Below are 12,435 nucleotides of genomic sequence, written 5' to 3' on the forward strand. Positions count from 1 at the left end.
CACACGGTTCCCCACAGAGCTTACATAGATGAAAAATAAGAACCATCCTGCTTTCAGAAATTTTTCCCCTGAATATTCCAGAAACGATGATACTTTTCACAACCTCTGGATGCTGCTGACGGAGGAGCAGCACACGGGAAGGGGGTCTGCATCTCGGGTCCTCTTCTCTCCATGATGCCTTGTCTTCTTAAGTAAAAAATAAAACAGCAGCTGTGGAATAAAGCTGTAACCCATGCAAAAAGACATTTTAAAATAAATATCTGGTGCCTTTTTTACCAGAATAGCGCTGAAAACATTTTCTGAAGGTGAAAGAATAATGAATTATCAATAGGCAACGTGGGTGGAACCACTTGCATTCCATCTGCCTTCTAGCTGCCTAAATCCAGCAACTACCGCTGCCCTGCAAATGCTCTATAGCTACAGTTTGTGAACGGAGAGACCCTGTACATCTCCTACTGATTTATAGATTAAAAACCTGCTTGGAAGAAGCTACCTACCAAGACGTGTTCAAGTTTTTACAGTCCTGATTCAACTGCTGCTGAAATCAGCGGGAGTCCTGCCACTGATCCTACCAGCACTCGGATCACATTTCCCACAGAGAGTTATTCAGGAATTTTAACGCAGACATTTTGTCAGGAAAAAGAACACAACTGTAGAATATGTACCCAAAAAAAAGAATTTTATATTGGCAGGAAGATAGATAAAATACCCTAATAGGTTTTTTTTTTTTCTTCTCTGATTTCTATTATTCATGGAACTCTAATGATCCCTTTCTGCATGCCAGACTAAAGTAAACCACAGCCTCCTGACAGCAAGCGTGGCACGCAGTCACCAACGGAACGTGGGTATGTTAACGCCATAGTAATTGCCTACCCTGCTGCCGTCAAATCACCTTGCACTGGAAGTGTATCACTGTTATAGTTACATTTTCATTAAGATGACAAAAAGGGCCCTAAGATGATTGTCTGGTTTTGTATCGTGTTAATGAAAGTGAATATTAAGACAGAACTGGGGGCGGGGGGGAGGTAGCGGGTGGGTGGAATTAGGAGGAAATACAGCAAGTAGCTAAAATGATGCCCTACCACTGTAAATAAATTGACGTGGTGACCTAGTACTTCTCTCTCAGGACCGGCCAGAAAGCAGATGACGGCAGGTAACTCGACAGGCACTCTGCACATCCAGGCAGTGGGGGCTCCTAATAAAACTTTCAAAACATGCAAGCTGCAGTCAAATTTAATCAAGTGAATTTCACATCAACGGCAGCCTCTAAAAACAATTAAAAAATCAGGAAGAATCACAATTTCAAGGCACTGCTGACAGCCAAAGAAAGCATAATCCATATTTGCATTAGGTCCTCATGCATCTTGTCACGTATCGGCACTGAAATCTTCTCCCTGTTTGGCACAAAACTTTCTTACTTTTCAAACAACTACTGAATAAAGTCCGCAACTAACTTATCAAAACAGCTCTCAGCCAAAATGCTGAACTCTGTGGGCCACGGTGATGAATTACTGAGTTTGGAAAGAAAAGTTTGAGACAGATTTGATTAACTTTCCCTGTTGGAAGTGCGGCTGCCCTGAAAGGGCAAGGAGTGTTGGGAACTGCAGATGGCATCCCGGAGCTCAGTGATGCATCAGGAGCATCTTATGTTCCCTGGGGGGATGTTCGCACTGTGTCTGCATCTAGACCTGGAAGATGCCACGGGAATGGCAGGACCCATCATCTGTTTGTGATTCGTACGTGATATAACTCAGTAACTGGATGGGCTGCAAGAAGGGGATACAGAAGCATTAAATAACATGTGAAACGTAACAATTAAAGAACCAATGTGGAGGCTTTATATCTCCAAAGAACCTGTTCGGTTTTGCCGAGGTTATCTGAAAGGATACTCCTTGCCAGCGAGGATCCAGCCAGCCAGAGTTGAAACACGTTTTTTTTTTACTTGCAGGTTGCAAGGGAATAGTGCAGGCGAGGGGGGATGTTGCTGAAATCCAGCTCCGTAATGGAAACCTGGATGAAACGGTTGCTGCATCCTTATCACCTCTCTGCAATTCAACACAAACGCTAGCAGACTAACCACGTGCATAAAACAGTCGAAGGAGTTTATGTTAGTTTAGCCATGTGTTGCCATTCTGATAAAGGACAAACTGACTCACCATTAGAGGCCAACAACAGCCCTAGAAAATGTACTATTAAGCATGTTTTTCGTTTTAAAAAAAAAAACTAAATACATTTGATGCATTTTGAAATGATGAATAATAAAAAAGTCTGAATATTCAACCGTGTTTTGAATTGCAGAGTGCACACTCAACCTGAAAAATAATCTATGCTCTGCTAGAAGTCATTCATGTCCAGACTTAAATTATTTTTATTCTTTGTCGGTGGTAAAATGATGCTTAGTATTTTATCTCTTTTGTTCGCAGTAGGATTTTTTTCTTGTTTTGGGAAACAAACATCTTTCCCTAGGGAGTATGGCATCAAACAGTTCTTGAAGTAAAGAATATTTTTTGCAGCTGTTCTGAACAGGTTTCATCTGTAGTTTAGCTCAGAAGCACCTTGCGCATCACTAGGGTCAGAGATCATACGAATGGAGAGAATGTCACATAAGAAAGTACCAACAAGGACAAAAGAAGAAATATGGGAACAGTTCCCCATGTGCCGAGAACGAACTAATGCTAAAGAAAGGGTAATTACACTCCCGAAGTAAAGCTTCTTCTAGATCAAAGTGGCACAATACAGTATGTTGTTACCAGACTCATGGAACAAGCACAAAGAGCAATACAATAAATAAAAACAAAATCCCATACCCCATCTGTTCTGTTCTCCAAATTGAAGCATCTCAAATATTACGGCAACATTTTCTCTATTTCATTACAGAGTCTACATTTGCCACTTACACATTTAAGCACGGAGAACTTAAGTGACTGCAGTAAGTCATTATGAGAGAACATGGTTCAGTAATGGGGTGCATCCAAAACCTCACCGCAGATACATCAAAGCGTTGCTAATGAAGAGGTGAAAGAAAACACTGGAAGAGAAGTCTGAGCTTAATAAAACCTGATAATTCTTACACACCTATGTCGCTCGTGAAAGTGGGACGCTGGGGAAAATAAAAAATAGTGAAATATTATCACCTTTTAGAGCGCCTTAAGGAAGCAAACAGGCAGATCAAAGCACAGCTGATTTATGAGCAAATCCCACCTATTCTTTTAAGAGCTTTCCAAAATTACCAGTGTACAATGGGGCTTTAAAAACAATGGATGAAAAAGTAGAGGTGCAAGGGATTTCATTCTGCACATAAAATAATCTCTGTGTGGAGCATATTAATGTTCCTTTGAGGGACTCTATAAAAGCCCCTACGTTAGAGAGATAAGGAAATATATTGAAATTGGCCAAACTAATCCCCAGAGCTAAAAGACACACCAAAATGTTCGAATACTTGCTCTGCAAGTTCTTCTGGGCTCCATCATAAAACCTAGCTTATTTATAATCAGACATAAAGAATAATGAGGAGGGAGCACATTAGTCCTTTTGCCATGTCCCTTCACGCCCCTATAATTCACTTGTGTGTAAGGAGCACGTCCTGCTTCGCTCAGATAAACAAGATGCAAGATCACAGGTCTCAAGAGAGGGAGAGAGGAGAAAATCCACAGAAACAACAAACGCGTCCACTCTTACGTCCAGCGCTGTCATAATTAATGACAGCAAAAAAACATGAAGGGATATAAAACCGTGTGCCTCAGGGGTTAGGTCAGTCTCTAAGTATTATAGATCCAAAGGAGACCATGCAGGGAATCCCATTATTCTGTATCTCCCTCCTGCGCAGCTCTTACACTTTTCCTCCCAAAGACTGTAATGAATATTGTCAGAGACAAGATACTGGAGTAGATGGACCTTAGGACTCATTCAATTCCTGTGCCTATATTATTATTAGAAGAGAAGCTGTCACAGGTATCTAAATGATGACAGAGCCCCTAAAAATGAAAGGGCATGAAAGAAGGAACAATGCAGCAGGCAGTTCAGTCAACATCTGCTCCTCTTGCCCTCCTTTTTCAAGCACAGAGGTAACACTTTGCACGGCTTCAAAGCTATTAAGACTGGGGCTCCATCCCCATTCCCAGGAAAAAGAAACAGGTTTGTGTACAGCATATTTCTTTTCTCATAACTTTTTTCCCTAGAACTTCAATAGAGAGCTCTGAAAAAAAAAACTAATGCTGCCTCCCAAATGCCTTGTTCATCTCAGCCACCTTCCAGGAGAAGACCACCTGGCCCATCACCTGGGAACGAGGAAAGACACTGCACAGTCAACCCCCCTGGCTGGTAACTGAAGATATTTATTACACTTGTCCACAGTCTTCAAGGAACTGGTGTGTTTGTGCATAATTTAGTAGGTAGTTGCAGGAGTTCACTGTTATAGGCTGAACATCGACTTTAATGGTTATAGATACAGTCTGTGTTTTCAATCTGCTTCTCTGTTTCCAAAGGGGAAACCAATGTAAATAGCTATAGGAAAACCAGGGTATAAATAACGGGGCACAGGGTGGGATTTGAAATTCGTTCCCACCGAAAGCTCTACAGGCGTCTTTGAAGGGTCCTTCCACCCCTGGGCGCTGCACTGTGCCCCGTCCCACGCCTGCCTCAAGCGGACGAAGCAGATGTGCTGCCCCTGCTGACCACCGCTGGGCTCCAGCTGCATCTGCCCACGGAGACCAGCTGCAGACACAGCCCCACGTGAAGCCCACAAACCCCCTTTCTGTCCCTTCCCCACTGACAAAAGAAACATCAAGAGGTGAACGTGCCGCTGCAATAGTGTCAAAGTATGATCTTCTCTCCTTCCGTCTTGCCTGCGCCTCCCCCCCAAAACCAAATCCCGAGCCTGAAAAGGCACCACTTGATCTTATGATGATGAAGGACGTGGCTGGAAAGTGCCAAAAGTTGAAGGATATGAGCAAGAGGAATTAAACCGCTGAGGGATGCTAAAGTGAGGAATACGCTGCTGGCAGTTCGGTTAATCTGCACGATGTTTCTAGTAACAGTTTCATAAAAATGTAAGTTTAATAACACCTAAGCGCCTTCCAAAAAGCGCTCATTAACTCACTGTTGCTGTTTGGTATATCCTCAAATTGCTACCTTTACAAACCTGAAGAAAACTTCAAAGACTGTGAGGCTGAAGAGCAAATATTCGCTGGTGTCTTAAAATGAAATCCAAGGTAGGGCAATGAGCGGAGGAACAGTTGGTGAACAGTTGGTGAATGGATATTTTTATGCAAGGAATGCCTGAAGGAAAGAGAATGAAAAAAACTGTGTAGGAAGAAGGAGCAATTAATATGCTCCTTTTTTTTTTTTTTCCCCTTACGCTTATTTTGATTTAAAAGTCTATTCTTTCTATCACAGATTAAGGTCGCTATACAATTTACCATGGAAAAAAAAAAGTGGTCATAGTGGTTGAATCAAGAAATGAAAGGGCCTACGACAGAGTTTTTAATTATTTAAAAATGATCACAAAGATATTCTGAATTAATTTTCACATTTTTGCATTTGTACATTTCAAATGACTATGTGTATAGATATCATTCAATTCACTGGGAAATGGCATGCATCCTTAAGACCAGTTCCCTCGTTAATGTCATTCTTGATTGGGAAGGCCACCAGCTGTAACAACGTCTTGCTGAAAACGTTAAACACTTCAATGTTTCACGTGAGCTACTCTCCCCAAGAAGCCCTGACTCTCCTGAAATATTTGCAAGAGCAAGCCTCAGATGCCAAAAAAACAATTTAAATAAATAAAAATAAAAATAAAAAAATATTCTGGATCCAAATTCCCTCTTGCATCCTACTAATTACAGGGTAAGGGCCGTTAGGTGTGCATCTCTTGTTAGCTTAATGGGAGCTGGGAGGCCAATACTACATCCCAGCTGAAACTACATCCCAGTTGTTCCCCCTTTGCTGTGGTTCTACAGCTGCAAAAAAAATATTAACTACAATTAGGCAATTGTTCATTTCCTATTTTTTGCCACTCAACGTAATGGTGCACGTAAAATCCCAGCAGAGATAACAAAGCAAAACATTATAGAGCGCGGAAGCTAAAGCCAGCAAGGTTGGTCCTCGCCGATGGTCTCCACCTTGCGCTCATTTTTTCAGCACCGTCTGTTTCCGAGGTTTATTCCAGCAGCAACGAGCAGCCAAGCATCAGCCCCGTGGCTACAGCTTCCAGGCAGTTTGCTGCACACCACGAGTGTGTAAATGAAGATTGCCGTTATTGAAGTTAATGGGTTACAACAGTGTAAACCAGCAGGAACAGCAGCCAGACTCTCTGCCTTTCCTGGGCTGAACGTTACGCCTGAAAATTAGATTTATAAAAATTATTTTCAAATAAACTCTTAGGCATTTTTTAATTGCTTACTGCAGATATCCCTATTGTACTACGTTGGGGGATCGTACGCCACTGTTCAAAGTGCCTGGGGAATCCTCTAAGGGTTGCAGGGCCTTGCTTTGTGTAGAGACGATCAGCAACAGAGGTCAGACACGAGGCCTCGGCACGCAGCAGGCACCAAGCGAACGCGCAGACGAGCTGGACCGGACCCTCCCAGCTGAATTTATCATGGGAGCGATATGTTGGCTTCCAGCAGGGACGAGGAGAGAAATCTTCATCCCCGCCATGTTTTTATAAAGAAGGAATCAAATACAACCCCGAGGAACACGTAGATGTGTGTGACACATGGGGACAGCTTTGGGGGTAATTATCTGAAACTTGGCCCTCCTGCGAAGTACTATTGGTAGCATATAAATAGGGTTGCGGAGGGCAGATGCAGAGAGTTTAATAGCTTTTTATTAAAAACATGCTCCTAGGAACAGCCTACAGATTCTTTTTTCTTTTTTTTTTTAACTATTATCATTTTTAAGAGAAGTTCCACTCCAGAGACGTACATTTTCACAACTGGAACAGAAATGAGCCATCCAACAGATGGGGAGAAGAAAGAAGAAAAGAATAGTCAAGTGAAGATCACAGAGGAGAAGCTCTTTAAGAGTCTCTGCAAGAGCAGGACAAATACTGGCATCAAATATTTATGGGCAGTCATTCAATCAAGGCCCACGAGCCTCCTTTCAACTATTCTTTCTCCTTTTTATTCACTTGCAAAAATTCACTGCATGAGCTAGGTTTAGCATGACTAGATCTTCGCGTAAAATATGTATATTGGTTGCAAGCAGTAAGTTTTCGTATTTGAGGAGAATCTGACATTTGTGAAGTCCATGGGAATTTTGCTGTTTTTCAAAACCAGAGATTTTACCCCAGATGTCTTCTAGCTGATTTCAAAGCAAGAACAATCCATTCTGCTGGCAATAGGAATAGCAAATCATAACCTTTCTTAGAATGAGATATTTTGACAAAAAAATCCATTTCCCAAGTTACACTGAATAACACAGGGACTTAAAATCAGCTCTAGTTTGAGGACGATTTCTATTAGTGGCTACTTGCTTGGACAAAGTTAATGGGATACTGCAAAAAAACAGGGAAGGCTCTTCCCATATTTATTCTACGCCCCTACATGTATGTGCGCGCGCACACACACACACACACAAATATACCGATTTTTTTTTATTTGGCTTTTTCCTTGTTCAGACTTGTGATTTAGGACATTACTCTCCATATCTGAACTTAAAATTACAGTAAATGGCAGAGCAGTAATTTCGGTGAGCTCTCTCTGTCTTCTCTCTGAAGAGACCAGCCGGGGATTTTCAATTCAGAAATCTTTTACAGAACCAAGGCCTTATTCACAGAGTCCACATACGCTCTTAACTCTCTGAAATGTTGCAGATGTGTATGCAATATTTTCAACTTAATTTCTCATGGTAGAGTTTTTTAAATACACATATATATTCCAATCCTACACATATCACTGCACACATGCACTGAACATAGGGTACATTTTCCTTGTACTCTGTCATTAAGAGCTGTATTGACAGCAAACAAGTTGCATATCTTTTTTTTTTTAACAACATATAATTTTGCTGTTGTTTGCACGTTTTCTCCAAGACATATTGGATACCATTTGCTTTTCATTACAAAAAATGTGCTGACAACAAAATCACATATTCCTGACACACAAAAGAAAGAAGAAACAGCTACCATTTTTGGGGCAGGGGAGCTGTTACATGGGAAACTTGGTAGATCATTACCCGGGATGCAGAGCTCACTCGGCGCACACACGGAAGCACGCGGCACGCGCATCTATCAAGACACAATAGAGGCATCTGAGGCTTCCCGAACCCCTGTCCTTTTTATTCTACTTGCAGTGTATTGATATATTATTTTTAATTATCTGAAGATAATTAAATCTGGATATCCAAGGGTAGCCAGATGCAAACATGTCTGAAGATTTATGCAGCTGGGCTGCTACATTTGTAAGTGTATTTATATCTATAAAGCCTGTAAGACAGCACTGCAGAGGGGCCTGCACCCGATGCTATGTTAATTCATCACACAAATGCCCAGCAGCAGTGGCAATGTAACATCCCACTTAATGACACGGCTAATTTCTGATTCTTTATATTCAAGACACACTTAAATCAAAGATCTGCAGATAGACCTAAATCCAAGGTGTGTGTAAGGGACTTTGGAGAAGCCGGAGCCACTATTAAATGGTATAGATCTTCAGCTGAAGTAAGATATGTAGCTCCACCGGAGTCAAGGGGTAATTTTACACCAGCTGGTCTCCCTCTCACTGAAATTCGGACTGTACACACACAATTGATAACCCAGGTACCGCCCTGCTAGACTACGCGGGTGCCCTCCCAGCTGGATTGGGAGCTGGTGGTAGTTGCCTATCAGAGAAAAGGAGAGAAGGTGAGAAAAGGAGAGAAGCCAAGAAAAGTCCATGTCTATGTATCGGAAAGTGGTATCTGAGAGGATACCCCCGGTATCTCCTTATAAACTTCCCAGTTTATACTGGGAAGGCAGACCCAGAACACTGGCTCCAGGATTTTACAACTTTACATACATTTTTTGGTGCGTATTTGAATTCTACATCCCGTGTATCTGCTTCACGCTTAGGCTTTAGGCTTACAATGCTCCATGCAAGAAGAGCAAATCCCAATAGTTCAGGACGTGCCTCTCGGTCCAAACCCTTATCTGGATGTCCAACACTGGAAACATCAGGACTATTTTGTCCAGCCTCTTCCTTCCACAGTTTTCCAGGCAGGAAGGTTTTTAAAAATCTTCTGGGACTACAGAAAGAAAATATGTTGACATTGGCCAAAAAGCTGGAATGGCAGAAGAAATTCCTGGAAGAGAAGCAGGTCCCTGGGCTGTGGCGTCCCCAGTCTCCAACAGCTCAGGGTACCACAGAGCTGTATCAGGCCTATTACACTCGCCAGCATCCAGCAGCTCTTCTGACTGCAAAGCAGACTGAGAGAGAGCAAGAGAGTAGAAGAAAAGTAGCGAGAGGACAATTTTCTTCCTTTGCCCATCGTTAATTGTCATTTCTACAGAAAGTCCTCAAAAAGAGTAAGATCATTAAAGCCAAATGGAGCCACTGGAATTTATCGATGAAGGGAAAGTCAAACCCAGTCTCCGCTTTGTCCATGAGCTATACTTATTTATTATTACGAAAAAGCCACACTGATCTCTCTGGAGCTGTACCGTCAAAAAGAATGTACTTGGGTCTACAATATTATTTTTTCCTAGTGTGGACTCTCTCCCTTTCTCCGCTCCCTTCCCCTGTCCTCTGCCAGCTGGTTGGTAGCTAGTGCAGCTGGCAGCGATGCCAAGTGCTTCGCTACAGTGGAGCCCTGGGCATTAGCAAGGATAATAATCAGTGGTCAGGGAAGCATGTATTGAATATGCCAGAGACACTGAGCAATAGGTTCGCTGCTCTTTGTATCGTGCAATCTGACCTGCAGGATGCAAAACAAACTGCGTATCAGAAAGAAGAACGAGTGGTTAAGCACTAGAAAAATGTTAATGGCAGCGGTGACCTGTCATCTGTAGCGAGCCTTTCAGCGTAAATCAGCGTACCACCAAAGACAACACTGGAGAAGGCAACAGAGTGTGACTGCCGGGAATCACACGCTGTGCAGAGCCACGAAGGTCACTGCTGCGGTCTTGCCGCAGCCTCCCGGAGACAACACTGCGCGGGCAGCACGCCACCGCTCAAACCCACCAACTCCGCCGGGATTCAGAAATACCCACTTAACCAGCACAAGCAGAGCGCCAGGAGCAGAAGCTCACAACTCCTCTCCACCACCACGCAGCTCCACCTCTCTATGCAAAAACTTGCTGAAGAACCTGGTGTGTTTGATAACAGAAAGGAAGAATGTGGGGAAGAGTCAAATTAAGCATGTAACACGTCCCGCTTTCTAGGCTAGTGGAAGGTGTTGGAACTAGATCTTTAAGGTCCCTTCCAATTCTAACCATTCTGTGACTCTATGATTCTACAAACGCATTCCGTGACACAACACTGCTGATCTGCTCTGGCTCAATCTGCAGCTAAAACAATGCCACAGGCTCCTGTAATCAAGAAGCAAAGGAGCAACCTGTCTAACCCAGGGGAACCATGTGTGGTCCTTCCTTCGCACAGCCCACGCTTCTCTTCACCCCACAGCCACGCTCATTTTACACTCTGGCCTGTCCCACAGGACATGGTGGGGCAGAAGCTTTGGGCATTACATTCTTCTCTACACTTCTGTTCAGGAGAACTGCAGTAATTACGGCTGGTATTTCCATAGAGTATACTCTCCCGGATAAAGGTATAGTTCACACTGACAGTGGATTCCAGGTGAATGCTTATTGCAGCACAAACCACTCATCCTGACCAAATGGATGAGCAGCAGACCAGCAGCCCTAAAGAAGGAGCAAGGAACAGAGTAACTCGTTTATTTAAAAGGCTGGCTGAGATTCAGCCATCTTTTGAGAATCCTGATATTATTTTTTCTTTCTGCAAAATTCAAAGCCATTCAACTGATTTTCTTTTAATGTCTCTTGACTCTTGTGCTTTGCTAAAATGAGTATTTCCCTTCTTTGCATGTATGTATCTTTTCAAAACCAGCCACATACCCACCACCTCAGGGCAGATCTGAGGGTTCAGGGGCTAACAAAATCTCTGGGACTGGGATTTTAGTCACAGTCAGGGCACTGTGGTCACAGCTGGTCAGGGCAGGAATCACACGAACTATCAGCAGCAGGTTTGTAGAGCTCAAGGCAACAGATGAGTACAGCTGCAATTTGACGGGATGATTTCCAAAAAGGAGAGGCCCAAAAACAAACCAGCTGAAATAAAATAACTTTTCACCACTGAACTAATGCAGCAATCAGTGGCCAAGAAGCAGAAGCTCAAGACCTGCTCCAAGGCTCCCTACACAAAGCTGGTTAACTACAAAGAAGGCAGAGTTATCAAAAAGCTAGGAGACAGCAGAAAAAGGCTTACGATTCTGCAGAAGACAGCAATCTTACTGGCCTGGGATAAAACGTAGTTTTTATTCAGGTAAAGCTCTCATTAAAATCCGGGAGAGTATTGAGTAAGTAAAAATAAGGACCTCAGGGTCCAGCCTATCCCATCTTACTAATGAACTCAGAGACAGAGAACAAAATTTTGCCCAGGGAGCAGCTTCCCTGCTTTACTCCGTGATCTCCTGTGAGCTTACAGGAAAGTCAAGACAGTTCACGACGTTTAAATCAAGGCGCAAGTTGATTTATTGTAGCAGAACAACACAATGCGTATGTCTGCTTCAGGATTCTTTCTTTCTTCAGCTATTTTTTTACATCTCTTCAGAGCGCAGGAAACATATGACATAATCTGAATATTTATGGCACGCTGTGTAAAAGCAGAAGCCCCTCTTCTGTACCCATCTCATTACAGGAGTTTACATTTTTGGGAAGGCTTTCTGATCTGGACCAACCTGAATTTCATATTTCTGCGCCACTGTGAGCCCGGAGTAACACAATGGTGTAGATCGTAGAGGATTTCAAATCTTTCAGCAGCCTTTTCAAAACCAGGGCCCACGTAAAAGAGTTCAGCTAGCCACTCTCCTTCATCTGAGGGGAAAGCTTGCCTTAGGCACAAACAAAGCTTCAAATTGATTTAATTTAAAATTTCAAACTTCTGTATGCTGTTCAGCTTCCGACTGCCATCTGCTTTTTCAGCTTGCCGTGACAGAGAGCACAGTTTTTATTATGTTTGTTCAAGCAGGTCCATCAGCACAATATTAATCTTCCGAGTTTGGGAGTTCTGTATGCTTTAAAAAGCCACTAGTTACAACTCTGATCTGAAATTATCAACAAAAATATCATAGCTCATTTAGCCAGCTTTCAAAATTGCATCTTCTCAGCCTGAAGCTCCCAGACTCTGGTATCTCCTTGAACTGTCCCTCGGATTTGTTTGTGCTGCACCAAACACAAAGGTCACTCGTGATCTTAAACGGGGACCTTTTATATCAGCC

The 12,435-nt window shown here is 42.8% G+C and overlaps 1 protein-coding gene across 5 annotated transcripts in view; it reads right to left on the reverse strand.

Moving 5' to 3' along the window:
* The window catches only part of DAB1 (DAB adaptor protein 1), a 476,209-nt gene that overhangs the window by 357,497 nt on the left and 106,277 nt on the right, over window positions 1–12,435 (reverse strand). The window lies entirely within an intron of this gene.

Source organism: Larus michahellis, chromosome 8, assembly GCF_964199755.1.
Source record: "Larus michahellis chromosome 8, bLarMic1.1, whole genome shotgun sequence".
NCBI lineage: Eukaryota > Metazoa > Chordata > Aves > Charadriiformes > Laridae > Larus > Larus michahellis.